General features: G+C 47.5%; 1 protein-coding gene across 1 annotated transcript in view; it reads left to right on the top strand.

Annotated features, from left to right (window-relative positions):
- The first annotated feature begins 11,987 nt into the window (after nt 1–11,987).
- SLC16A1 (solute carrier family 16 member 1) overlaps nt 11,988–13,282 on the top strand; it is a 43,100-nt gene continuing 41,805 nt past the window's right edge. Inside the window, exon 1 of the mRNA XM_069761744.1 lies at nt 11,988–12,250. The gene's annotated coding sequence lies outside the window, so the exon portion shown is untranslated. The remainder of the gene's footprint in view (nt 12,251–13,282) is intronic.

The raw sequence follows: 13,282 nt of genomic DNA on the forward strand, positions 1-13,282 counted from the left end.
AAAAAATACCGGCAAAAGTAAGAAAAAAGTTATATACTTTAGGGGTGAGGCTGAACAGGGAATGCGTTTTCAAAATCAGATATGGAATCAGTCATTATTTGTGGACCATTTACACAATACAATGGATAGATAGCGATATTCAACCCTGACCGTCATGGAAACTAATATAACTTAACTATAATGGGAGCCGTTTGGTTTCAATTAAAGTGTCCATCATTTGGCAAACACCCTTATGGAATCTAAACAGATGCTATTCTAGATAAAGGGATACGGATATGTATGATTATTTTTGAAGAAGCACTTCCATCAAAATTTTTCTCCTCTTAAGGCCAGGTTCAGAGATTCGGTATTTCATCAGTACTTTACGTCATTATTTGTAAGCTAAAACCAGGAGTGGGTGATAAATACAAATGTGGTGACGTGTTTCTATAAAACTTTCCCTCCGATTGATTATTTTGTCAGCATTTTACATCAGTATTTGTACATCAAAACCAGAAGTGGAACTATCAGAGGAAAAGTATATCTCACAAAATTAGAATATCATCAAAAAGTTAATTTATTTCAGTTCTTCAATACAGAGAGTGAAACTCATATATTATATAGAGTCTCTACAAATACAGTGATGTATTTATTTCTGTTAATGTTGATGATTATGGCTTACAGCCAAAGAAAATTCTAAAGTCATTATCTCAGTAAACTAGAATACTTTATAACACCAGCTTGAAAAATTATTTTAACATCCGAAATATTGGCATACTGAATTGTATATTCATTAAATGCACTCAATACTTGGTTGGGGCTCCTTTTGCATCAATTACTGCATCAATGTGGCATGGCAAGAAGGCGATCAGTCTGTGGCACTGCTTAGGTGTTATGGAAGCCCAGGTTGCTTTGATAGCAGCCTTCAGCTCGTCTGCATTGTTGGGTCTGTTGTCTCTCATCTTCCTCTTGACAATACCCCATAGATTATCTATGGGGCTAAGATCAGACGAGTTTGCTGGCCAATCAAGCACGGTGATATTGTTGTTTTTAAACCAGGTATTGGTACTTTTGGCAATGTGGAAAGGCGCCAAGTCCTGCTGGAGAATTAAATTTCCATCTCCAAAAAGCTTGTCGGCAGAGGGAAGCATGAAGTGCTCTAAACTTTCCTGGTAGACTGCTGCGCTGACTTTGGTCTTGATAAAACACAGTGTACCTACACCAGCCGATGATATGGATCCCCAAACCTTCACTGATTGTGGAAACTTCACACTAGACCTCAAGTAGCTTGGATTGTCTGTCACTCCAGTCTTCCTCCAGACTCTGGGACCTTGATTTCCAGCGTCCTGTTCTGATGCTGGCAGTTGACTTCATCATGTAAAAAGCACTTGACGTCACTGCCATGCGCCACCACACGCTAATGTCAGTTGGTGGAATATTCACTGCTTACCACACCCGAGATTATGGGTGTGGGGAGCAGTGAGTATTCATTTTCCTTATTAGCAGACACAAGTGATCGCCCAACCGCTGCAGGTGCCGGCGGCAGCGGCTAACACGTGTGTCCGATATTAAGTAAAATTAATATTAATTTCTCTCCACTACCTTAGTCTCGCCCACTTCTCGTCGTCGGCATTATGGGCATATGGAGCAGTGAATATTCATTATCTTTAATAGGCAATACACGTGTTAGACCCAGCGCTTGTTCTTGCCTCCTGTGACCTGCTCTTCCACAGCCACTTCTCCTTCCCCCACAGCCACAGCCAAACCACAGTTGAACTATCTTACTGTATTTTTTTTTTGCACCCAAGGTGCGCCCTTGGCAGCTGCCTACCCTGCCTACCCCTCGTCCCGGCCCTGGCCATGGGTAAATAGATGGTAACCAATAGCCAATTCATCACACACTAATCTTCTTCACTGCTGTACAGTCACACCCTATCTGCATAATTTATTCAATGTTTTATGTTTTTCTATCCATATTTCTATAGCTAAGCTGTGAGCTAGGATCTCCTTTTACTATCCAGATTCACCACAAAATGGCTGCTACATTAACAGAAACAGCCTTTGTGCAGGTAACAATAGTACCTCCTGATTGGCTGTTCTTTACCATATTGTCACGATCCATGTTTGGATTCGTGGCAGCTTTGGTTTCACTCTGTTTTAAATATAGCTTTTTCCTTTCAGGACCAACGGGGGTTAACATCAGTTTTACCTCGCTGGCAATGAGCTGTAACTGCCCTGTGGCTATGTCAGCTCATGTGGGTGGTGACCACTCCCACCATCCTTAAAGGGCCACTGTCACCCCCTCCAGCCATTATAAACTAAAAGAGCCACCTTGTGCAGCAGTAATGCTGCATTCTAACAAGGTGGCTCTTTTAGTTTTTGTTTCTGTTATTCCCACAATAAATGTATTTATAATTCTGCTGAAATACCTGTCTTTGTCCATGGAGGCGGGACTGAAGCCTCCTCTTAGAAGCGCCCAACTGCCGTCAGTCATCTCTTATGTAGATTTTCGCCGCCCCCTCAGCGCTGTTATTGTGTGAATTCCGGCGCCTGCGCTCTGCTCTTCTGCCTTGCGCAGGTGCATAGAGCATTATCCGTCCGAGCGCTGGTGCCCGGGTTCCTTTCTGCGCCTGTGCGGTCAGTGCGGCCAGCCTGTTACTGAATTCCCGCCCCGCACTGTGTTATGCAGTATGCACAGTGCGGGGCTGGGATTCCTGGGCATGCGCACTGCGCTTGTCCGATGCTCCACAGGTCCCCCGTCTTCCAGCATTGTTCTGTGCGGCTGTTCCAAACGCCGGCAAGGATACCTGTATATTCCGGCAACGCTGAAAGGCGGCGGACCTGGGGAGCGTCTGAGAAGCGCAGTGCGCATGCCCAGGAATCCCAGCCCCGCACTGTGCATAATGCATAACACAGTGCGGGGCGGGGATTCAGTAACAGGGTGGCCGCACTGCCTGCACAGGCGCAGAACGGAACCCGGCACCAGCGCTAGGACGGCAAATGCTCTATGCGCCTGCGCAAGGCAGAAGAGCAGAGCGCAGGCGCCGGAATTCACACAATAACAGTGCTGAGGGGGCAGCGAAAATCTACACAAGAGATGACTGACGGCAGTTGGGCGCTTCTAAGAGGAGCTTCAGTCCCGCCTCCATGGACAAAGATAGGTATTTCAGCAGAATTATAAATACATTTATTGTGGGAATAACAGAAACAAAAACTAAAAGAGCCACCTTGTTAGAATGCAGCATTACTGCTGCACAAGGTGGCTCTTTTAGTTTATAACGGCTGGAGGGGGGTGACAGTGGCCCTTTAAAATGGTCACCTTATGCATCAGCTGACTGTCAGTGATAGAGCAATCTACAGTGACCAAGCCTGGAAGAAGGAGCTCGCTGGCTGCTGTGGTGTATCAGCTGGTTTCGTGAGCTTGTGATCCTGGTGCCTTTATTCAGCTGTGCAGTACGCTGCAGTAGAGGAAGTTGAAGCTAAGTTGTTAGTCCAGTCAAAAAAAGGTTTGACCCGGAACAAATTCCAAGAAAGCGTTTTATGATTTTTTTTATTACTATTATATGTGGGGAACAACATATTAAAAGTTTTCCAAAAATTGATCACCACAAAGGTCCTAACTATGATGTCATAAGACGATGACAGCCATCGCACTAAAAATAACGAATATTTCCATATTTCAAAGCTGTAGCTTTAGGTTACAGAAGAGTTTGCATTTTGTATACTATATATTTTCATATAACAATTTTTATACAAAGTTTTATACTAGCTACTGTACATGGACAGGCGAGGTCATGACGTCATCCATGACGTCATGACATACATGTACATTTCTACAAATTATAGAATTAATACACAGTGCATTTTGACTTACTTCATCACTGAATAAGCGTGTCACGTCAATAGTCACTATTTTCATCATCAGACACTGCTTCCTCACTCATATTGTCACAATGCCCTTCTTGACATGGTCCGCATTCCCGTGAACAGGTAAGTCTGTGTCTTTTGCAAGTGCACCGAAGTGTACTACAACCACGAGAACAATTGCAGTGAATTATTTTCAGAAGTGTTTCTGGCGTGGGTGAAGTATCCATCATCACTGGAACTAGACTGTTGTTCTGCAATTCCCATCCCCATTCAGTAGTGTCCATGGCCTCACCATTGTCCATCCAAAGCATGACTTGGAGGTAACTCCAAAGGGCATGATACTTCGTTACAGAGGAGGTCAGTGGCAGTCGTTCAGGTGTAACAAAGATTTTGGCTGAACCAACTTTTTTGCAGAGAGTAGAATACCTGATTGCAGACAGATTGTCTCCAGGTTTGCCCCCAAACAATGCCACCATCGCTTTACACCCAGCGTCTTCAATCTCAGCTCTGTTTTTGTTAGGTGTGGAAAAGATTTTAGCACAGCTATTTAAGACCGAGTCTCCCTTCAAAACCGCGGAAGTGGTATCGCAACCCGTGAATGCATGAAGGAACAGAAGACTGCTGCAGGCATGGTTTCCCAGGAACTTCTTCATAACCTTAATGTCGTATACTGTTGCAGGACTTCCTTTATCTGAGTAGAAATAAAGCTTGGTGCCATCGCTGGTTGACGCGTGATGAAGTAACAACACCAAAAGATCTGTATCTTCGCCAATGAGACTAGTACTTTTGTTAGATGACATTGACACTGCTGTCTTAGCAATATCCACATCTGTATCCCCCTCTGATTGTATTATGTGGCAACCTCTGTCATTCATGCGCTGTGAAACGAGATTGATACGAGACTGTTTGTTCTCCACTTTCGAAAGGAAGTCTTCCTTTTTCCCGACAAATTTCGTTCCTTCACTGGATGCCAGGGTCTTGGCTTTCATTGACCGCTTGTACTTAACTCAAAACAAAGATTTTGGCTGAACCAACTTTTTTGCAGAGAGTAGAATACCTGATTGCAGACAGATTGTCTCCAGGTTTGCCCCCAAACAATGCCACCATCGCTTTACACCCAGCGTCTTCAATCTCAGCTCTGTTTTTGTTAGGTGTGGAAAAGATTTTAGCACAGCTATTTAAGACCGAGTCTCCCTTCAAAACCGCGGAAGTGGTATCGCAACCCGTGAATGCATGAAGGAACAGAAGACTGCTGCAGGCATGGTTTCCCAGGAACTTCTTCATAACCTTAATGTCGTATACTGTTGCAGGACTTCCTTTATCTGAGTAGAAATAAAGCTTGGTGCCATCGCTGGTTGACGCGTGATGAAGTAACAACACCAAAAGATCTGTATCTTCGCCAATGAGACTAGTACTTTTGTTAGATGACATTGACACTGCTGTCTTAGCAATATCCACATCTGTATCCCCCTCTGATTGTATTATGTGGCAACCTCTGTCATTCATGCGCTGTGAAACGAGATTGATACGAGACTGTTTGTTCTCCACTTTCGAAAGGAAGTCTTCCTTTTTCCCGACAAATTTCGTTCCTTCACTGGATGCCAGGGTCTTGGCTTTCATTGACCGCTTGTACTTAACTCAAAACAGTGATTGACCCTCCATTGTTGCCACTATTTCTCTGCCAATGGTGAACAGGTTATGAACATTCACATCCTTATTTGCATTGACACCGGTGATAATGTTGCGAAGAGACACTTCATCAGAGAAAGGTGAAAAGGTCTTGAGTTTATCTACAATTTTCACTAGGTCTTCACAATCTCTTCTCGTCCTTGACGTTCTTGCCTCCTTGTGTTGTTCACTGGTGACAAAGCTCTGGCAAGTGAAACCCTGCATTGCATCACTGTAGGAAGAGGACACTGACACAGACCGAGTCCACAAGGCCCTCTGATGTTTGGACATTCCACTTCCTCTGGTGAGTCCTCCTGCAGTTTTTAGGGAGTACATCAGAGCTTGCTCGATGACTAGGTCGCCACCCAGGCCTGCCCAGTACTGATCAGTCCGCCTTACAACATGCAAGCCATTCATAAATCTATGAAAGACTGGTGGCATATCATCTTCTGGATCATATACTGGAGGTAAAGGTAGGCGGCCTTCACATAGTTCCCATGCCCAGCAGCTGCAAGAATGGGCAAACATTCAGCTACAGCATGAAGGTGCATCAGCCAGAATCCTGTACGATCGGCCTCGATAAGCTCCCTTGCTATTCCAACCATCTGTTGGTAATTCAGCCATAGTTTACTGGTACGAGAGTGAGCAGATAATCCGTTTCTTTTGGTGGACAAGAGGTGTACAATTTGATAGACACTGCAAGGCGAGTCGCATTTAACATTTTACAGCTTTGGCGGCCATGTTCTTTGACGTCACATTTGGACCCTTTGTGGTAGCCCTATCTTGGTAAACTTTTAGTATATTTTTCCCTACATATAATACTACGAAAAAAACCTATAAAACGCTTTCTTGGAATTTATTCAGGGTAAAGTACGTTTTTTTCGTATTTTGACTGGACTATGTGTTTTCATCCTATTCCTTTCGTGTTTGTCACTGTCCCCTGTGTGGTATTTTCTGCAGTGGTGAGGTAGCGCCCCTTGCTGGCCAGTGCACTAGCTAGGGCAGTATTAGGTGACAGCGAGGGACAAGGTTCCGGACAGCAGTAAGGGGAAGGACCCACTTAGGGCATTAGTGAAGTGCAGGGACAAGCTCAGGTTTGAGCTCAGGTGGTGACCATCCCCCATTTCCCTATCAGTAGGGTCCTCCTCTCCTCATTTCCATCCCGTTGTTGGTGTGTTACGCTGACCAAACCCCCCGTTGTGTCGTGTCACATCGTGACACATATGAATTGATGGCTGCAATGCATAATTGGAATGACTAGTCACATTGAAGATCATGTAAGCCTTTTCTGGCTAACTAAATCTTCTACAATGTGTAAAATGGTGGCAGCCATTATAGGCAAGTTGTGCAAAGCAAATTACAAATTGTTTGAATTTGCTGAGTTATTAAATTAGACACAAATTTTATTCTCACCAAATCAATTCACTCAATCTACAGTATAGCAGAACTGAAAGCTTTACCTTCTTTATTTTTCCCTAAAGCTCTCAATCTTTTTTGATTTTCAAACATACCGTATATACTCGAGTATAAGCCGACCCGAGTATAAGCCGACCCCCCTAATTTTGCCACAAAAAACTGGGAAAACTTATTGACTCGAGTATAAGCCTAGGGTGGAAATGCAGCATTTACCGGTGAATTTCAAAAATAAAAATAGATCATTATTTCCCCATAGCTGTGCCATATAGTGCTCTGCACCGTTCATATTTCCCCATAGGTGTGAACCATATAGTGCTCTGCACCGTTCATTGTGCCCCCTAGCTGTGCCATATACGGTGCTCTGCACCGTTCATTGTGCCCCATAGATGTGCCATATACGGTGCTCTGCACCGTTCACTGTGCCCCATAGCTGTGCCATATACGGTGCTCTGCACCGTTCACTGTGCCCCATAGCTGTGCCATATACGGTGCTCTGCACCGTTCACTGTGCCCCATAGCTGTGCTGTGCCATATACGGTGCTCTGCACCGTTCACTGTGCCCCATAGCTGTGCTGTGCCATATACGGTGCTCTGCACCGTTCACTGTGCCCCATAGCTGTGCTGTGCCATATACGGTGCTCTGCACCGTTCACTGTGCCCCATAGCTGTGCTGTGCCATATCCGGTGCTCTGCACCGTTCACTGTGCCCCATAGCTGTGCTGTGCCATATCCGGTGCTCTGCACCGTTCACTGTGCCCCATAGCTGTGCTGTGCCATATCCGGTGCTCTGCACCGTTCACTGTGCCCCATAGCTGTGCTGTGCCATATACGGTGCTCTGCACCGTTCACTGTGCCCCATAGATATTCCACATAAATTTGTGCCGCCGCTGCCGCAATAAAGAAAAAAAAACACATACTCACCTCCCTTGATTGCAGCTCCCGGCGTCTCGTTCCGGCGCCTCCATCTTCCCGGCGTCTCTGCTCTGACTGATCAGGCAGAGGGCGCCGCGCACACTATATGCGTCATCGCGCCCTCTGCCTGAACAGTCAGAGAGCAGAGACGCCGGGAAGATGGAGGCGCCGGCCGGGAAGATGGATCGGCGCCCGGCGGCTGGAACGAGGACAGGTGAATATGCTATACTCACCTAGTCCTGGCGATCCTCGCGCTGTCCCCTCCTGTCTTCGGCGCTGCAGCTTCTTTCTCTATCAGCGGTCACCGGCACCGCTGATTAGAGAAATGAATAGGCGGCTCCGCCCCTATGGGAGGTGGAGCCGCTTATTCATTTCTGTAATGAGTGGTCCCACGTGACCGCTGAAGAGGGGAAGAAACTGCAGCGCCGAAGCCCGTGGGACGGCAGGGACAGCGCGAGGATCGCTGGGACTAGGTAAGTATACCTCAGCGCCCTCACCCCCTCACCCGCCGACCCCACCGCTACCGTGACTCGAGTATAAGCCGAGGGGGGCACTTTCAGCCCAAAAATTTGGGCTGAAAATCTCGGCTTATACTCGAGTATATACGGTACTGCTACATGTGATTGTTGGAGCTCAGTATCTACTATTAGTTTCCAAGGCAAAGCAATATTTTTATGTTACACAAGATATTTAAAAAGCTGCACGTTCACGATGGGGTGTTGGTCCAGAAGATTTGGCTTAGTGCATCCTTTGACTTATTGCCAGTTCAAAGCTCTCATGCTGTTGATATGACATAAAGGAAATTTCTTCAAACGCCAGGAACTCAGTTGGTGGTAGCTGACTACTGTGATCTGTTCTGTGTAACAATGTATAGGTGTGGTAACAGGTTATTGTCTTAGGACTTTTCCTTATTTAAATATTGCTGGAACCGTCACTTGACATCCCACGGATTTGTTGTATATGAATTACATGGGGCCTCAATTGTGAAAGGCTACAAAATACATGAATAAGTACTTAAGCAGGAGAACATGGAGCCTAAAATACCAAAATGTGCTTTTTATTGAAAATCCATACATAGGTAATAAATATTAGACAAAACAAAACATGGGTTTCATGCAGTGGCGTAGGAAGGGGGGTGCGGGGGGGGGCGGTCCGCCCCGGGCGGCACAATGCGGGGGGCGGCCGGCGCTGCAGGAGAAGAAAAAAAAAAAAAAAAAAAAAGACGCCCCTTTAAATCTTCGGGCGGCGCCGTCCGCCGCCACGACCAGGGCCAGCTCCCCCCACCACCGGACCCCGCCCCCCGCTCTATACTCACCTCTCCTGGTTCCTGCGGCGCCGGCAGCTGCAGCGTCCTCTGACTCTGCGACGTCTCAGAGCAGAGGGCGCGATGACGTCACTACTGTGCGCGCCGCTCTGCCTCTCTGTCCTGAGCGTCGCAGAGCCGGAGAGACGCTGACTGCACCGGACCTGCGCTAGGAACGGGAGAGGTGAGGATTTTACTTTTTTTTTTTTTTCTTTATGTCTGACTGTCTGGGGCTGGGGCAATGCTGGACACACTGGGGCAATACTGGAGACCATGGGGCAGATTGCTGGACACACTGGGGCAATACATGAGACCATGGGGCAGATTGCTGGACACACTGGGGCAATACATGAGACCATGGGGCAGATTGCTGGACACACTGGGGCAATACAGGAGACTATGGGGCAGATTGCTGGACACACTGGGGCAATACTGGAGACCATGGGGCAGATTGCTGGACACACTGGGGCAATACAGGAGACCATGTGGCAGAATGCTGGACACACTGGGGCAATACAGGAGACCATGGGGCAGATTGCTGGACACACTGGGGCAATACAGGAGACCATGGGGCAGATTGCTGGACACACTGGGGCAATACTGGAGACCATGGGGCAGAATGCTGGACACACTGGGGCAATACAGGAGACCATGTGGCAGAATGCTGGACACACTGGGGCAATACAGGAGACCATGGGGCAGATTGCTGGACACACTGGGGCAATACAGGAGACCATGGGGCAGATTGCTGGACACACTGGGGCAATACAGGAGACCATGGGGCAGATTGCTGGACACACTGGGGCAATACTGGAGACCATGGGGCAGAATGCTGGACACACTGGGGCAATACAGGAGACCATGGGGCAGATTGCTGGACACACTGGGGCAATACTGGAGACCCTGGGGCAGATTTCTGGACACATTGAGGCAATGCTGGAGACCCTGGGGCAGACTTCTGGACACACTGGGGCAATGCTGGACACTGGGGCAGATTGCTGGACACACTGGGGGTAATATGCTGGACACACTGGGGCAATGCTGGACACTGGGGGTAATATGCTGGACACACTGGGGCAGACTGCTGGACACACTGGGGAAAGGCTGGACACTGGGGCAGATTGCTGGACACACTGGGGTCAGTGCTGGACATACTGGGGCAGATTGCTGGACACACTGGGGGTAATATGCTGGACACACTGGGGCAGATTGCTGGACAACATGGGGGTAATATGCTGGACACACTGGGGCAGATTGCTGGACAACATGGGGGTAATATGCTGGACACACTGGGGGCAGGACTTGAGGCATGGGCAGAATGTAGATACGGGGCATGATTGGAGACACGGGGCAGGATTGGATCATGGGGCAGGACGGATACGATGGAGGCTGGTGGGGCAGGATGTGGAGATCATATGGGGTAGAATGGATACTCATGAGGGCAGGATGCGAGAACATATGGCTGGAGCCAGGAATGAGAAACGGGGCCAGGGTGGGGAATATTATTACCATAGGGGCTAATTAAGGGATATTATTACTGCAGTGATGTATTTATTTTATTTTTTGAGTATACTGTTTTAAATGGGGGGGCGGTCCTGTTACTGTGCAGAGTGACACTATATCACCTTTTTTTCTTCATGTGATGTAATGTAGAAGTTGTGAAAAATTAAGTAATGTGTTCTGCAAGCGGAGCTCGAGATAACTGTGTTATTTCCTGCAGAAACGAGTCCTGGCTGGAAGGAATGATGGCGGTCTGTGCTGGATGAAAGATGAAGGACTTCACCTAGAGACGTCACTGGTGAGTCAGTGTTACCTATACACTGACACTATACACTGTATACTATATAGAGGTCCTGTGTATAATGTCACCAGTGATCTCTGTATTACCTCTACACAGACACTGCATACTAAGTACAGATCTCCTGTGAATACTGGCACTTATGGTGATAGTATTGTGGTTTTTTTTTTATTACTGATCAGTATTGTAGTATTCAGTCACTATGTGGTGGTAATATGTGGTCTGGAAATGGTGTTGTGGTATTTGTCCCTTGTATGTAGTATTATTCGGTCACTATGTGGCCTGGTCATGGTGTGGTGGTATTAAGTCACAGGTGTGGCATGTGGGGGTGACACCATTAGGCCCAGTTTAAGTTCTACAAAACAGGAAAACCGTTTTTGGTAACCTTTGTGTGTATTGAGCCGGGGGGGGGGGCGCCAAACTCGGGAACAGCCCCGGGCGGCAAAAGCTCTAGCTACGCCTCTGGTTTCATGTACATAATTCAGTACAAATCAATAGGTGTAAAAAATGGCTTTGGATAGGACAGGAAAACAGGGAAAGGGGATGGCAAGAACAGGTGGTAAAGCTGCTAATAATAGCCACTGAACACATAAAAATGGCGCAAATTATAAGACTTAGGCCCTGAAGAATGTAAGTCCGCAAGGACAGGGTCCTCTCCCCTCTGTACCAGTCTGTCACAGTAAATTACTGTAAACGATATCTATAACCCTGTATGTAACCCCTTTCTCATGTACAGCACCATGGAATTAATGGTGCTAAATAATTATAATAATAGTAATGAGGCCCAAATGAAAGCAGACGAAAAGCCCCAAAAACCCGTCAAAAAAGGCGCCAAATGCCATAATGAATCGGGCAGGAGGGCACTTTTCATCTTGACCCAAAGCTAAAGAGTTTGGTGCAATAAACTCAGCTAATAAGGCGCAAAAAAAAAGTGACGTTAAAAAGTGCAACTCGCTGTGGAATTTAGTGCCATAGTAATGGGGCGTTTACATGTCTGTATGAGGGGAGGTTGCTAAGTACAACTCCTCACGTCCCCTAAATAACGCCACACACTGTCTGACAGGAGCGCACGGTCATCACACAGCGCCTGCCCGGCACATAAAGGAGCTACAGCCGAGCGGTCACCTTTATGTGTGAATGGAGGCGTGGCCGGGGTTGAGGGAGGGGCGCGCATGCTCAGTTCTACCCTCCGAGCGGCTGAGGCTGTTGACTCCGCTGATTAGTCCAATCAGTTCTGAGTGCGCATCGTGCGGGGCTGCTGCAGCCCTCTGTCCGCCTCTCGCGTGTGACTCCGGGGATACAGAGAGGTGAGTGGCCGGCGGCCTGTGCCGCAGGGTGCACGTGTGTCTCCGTGCTTCCATCTGGCGGAGGGGGCGGCTCTCCTCCACGTGTAACGGGCGAGCGCTCACCGCTGCAGGCTTAACCCTTCCTCCTCCATGCTCTTATCAGGCACAAAGGTGCTCGTCACCGAGCGTGGCCACGGGTCAGGAGTGATGCAATGCCCTGGAAACCTCTGCCCCTGATGGCGACCATGCTGCCAGCTGTAGGCAGGGAATGGAGGGGCTCACATGGCTCCACATGTCTCCTGCCTGGCTGTAACTCACGCCTAGGCTCAGGGCTTGTGTGTGTGGAGCCTGATCCATTGTAGCAGACCCTCAGCAGACAGCTCTGTGCTACTGATGGAGGGTGGTGAGAAGTGTCCTCGTGTAGCAGATCCTGAGCGTCAGTCACTGACAGCAAGCAGAGGTCTGATGTGATGCAATGAGAACAGCTCATGTGTCCTGATCACTGTTGGCTTCAGTCTAGCACATGTCACTGTATAGATATGTAACAGAGGAGCTGGCCTGTTTGGTACAATGCTCCTTTTTAGAGACTCACTAGAACTTTATGGATAAGACTTTTCTTGTTAAGGATGTCATGGAGAAGACAATTCCAGCTCAGTAAGAGGTATAACTAGATGCACATGTTCAGGGTACAGAGGGAATCTACAGCATCTAGTGTTCACATAAGTGGTGGCTCTGCAACACTGAGGTCCTAGGTTCAAATCCCACCAAGGACAACATCTACAAGGAGTTTGTATGTTCCCCCCCATGTTTGAGGGTTTCCCTCCCACTCTCCAAACACATACTGCTAGGGAATGTAAATCGTGAGCCCCGATGGGGACAGTGATGTCTGTGAAGCGCCGTGGAATTAATGGTTGTATGTAAGTAAAGCATAATATAAACTTTATATATATATTATGTTCCATATAGACACAGGTCGCTGATGCCCTTCAGACCATTGGTGGGTTCTTACAGCGTTTTACACGGACCTATTATCGGGAGCAATTATTAGTCTAA

Source organism: Ranitomeya imitator, chromosome 3 (assembly GCF_032444005.1).
Source record: "Ranitomeya imitator isolate aRanImi1 chromosome 3, aRanImi1.pri, whole genome shotgun sequence".
Taxonomy (NCBI): Eukaryota; Metazoa; Chordata; class Amphibia; order Anura; family Dendrobatidae; genus Ranitomeya; species Ranitomeya imitator.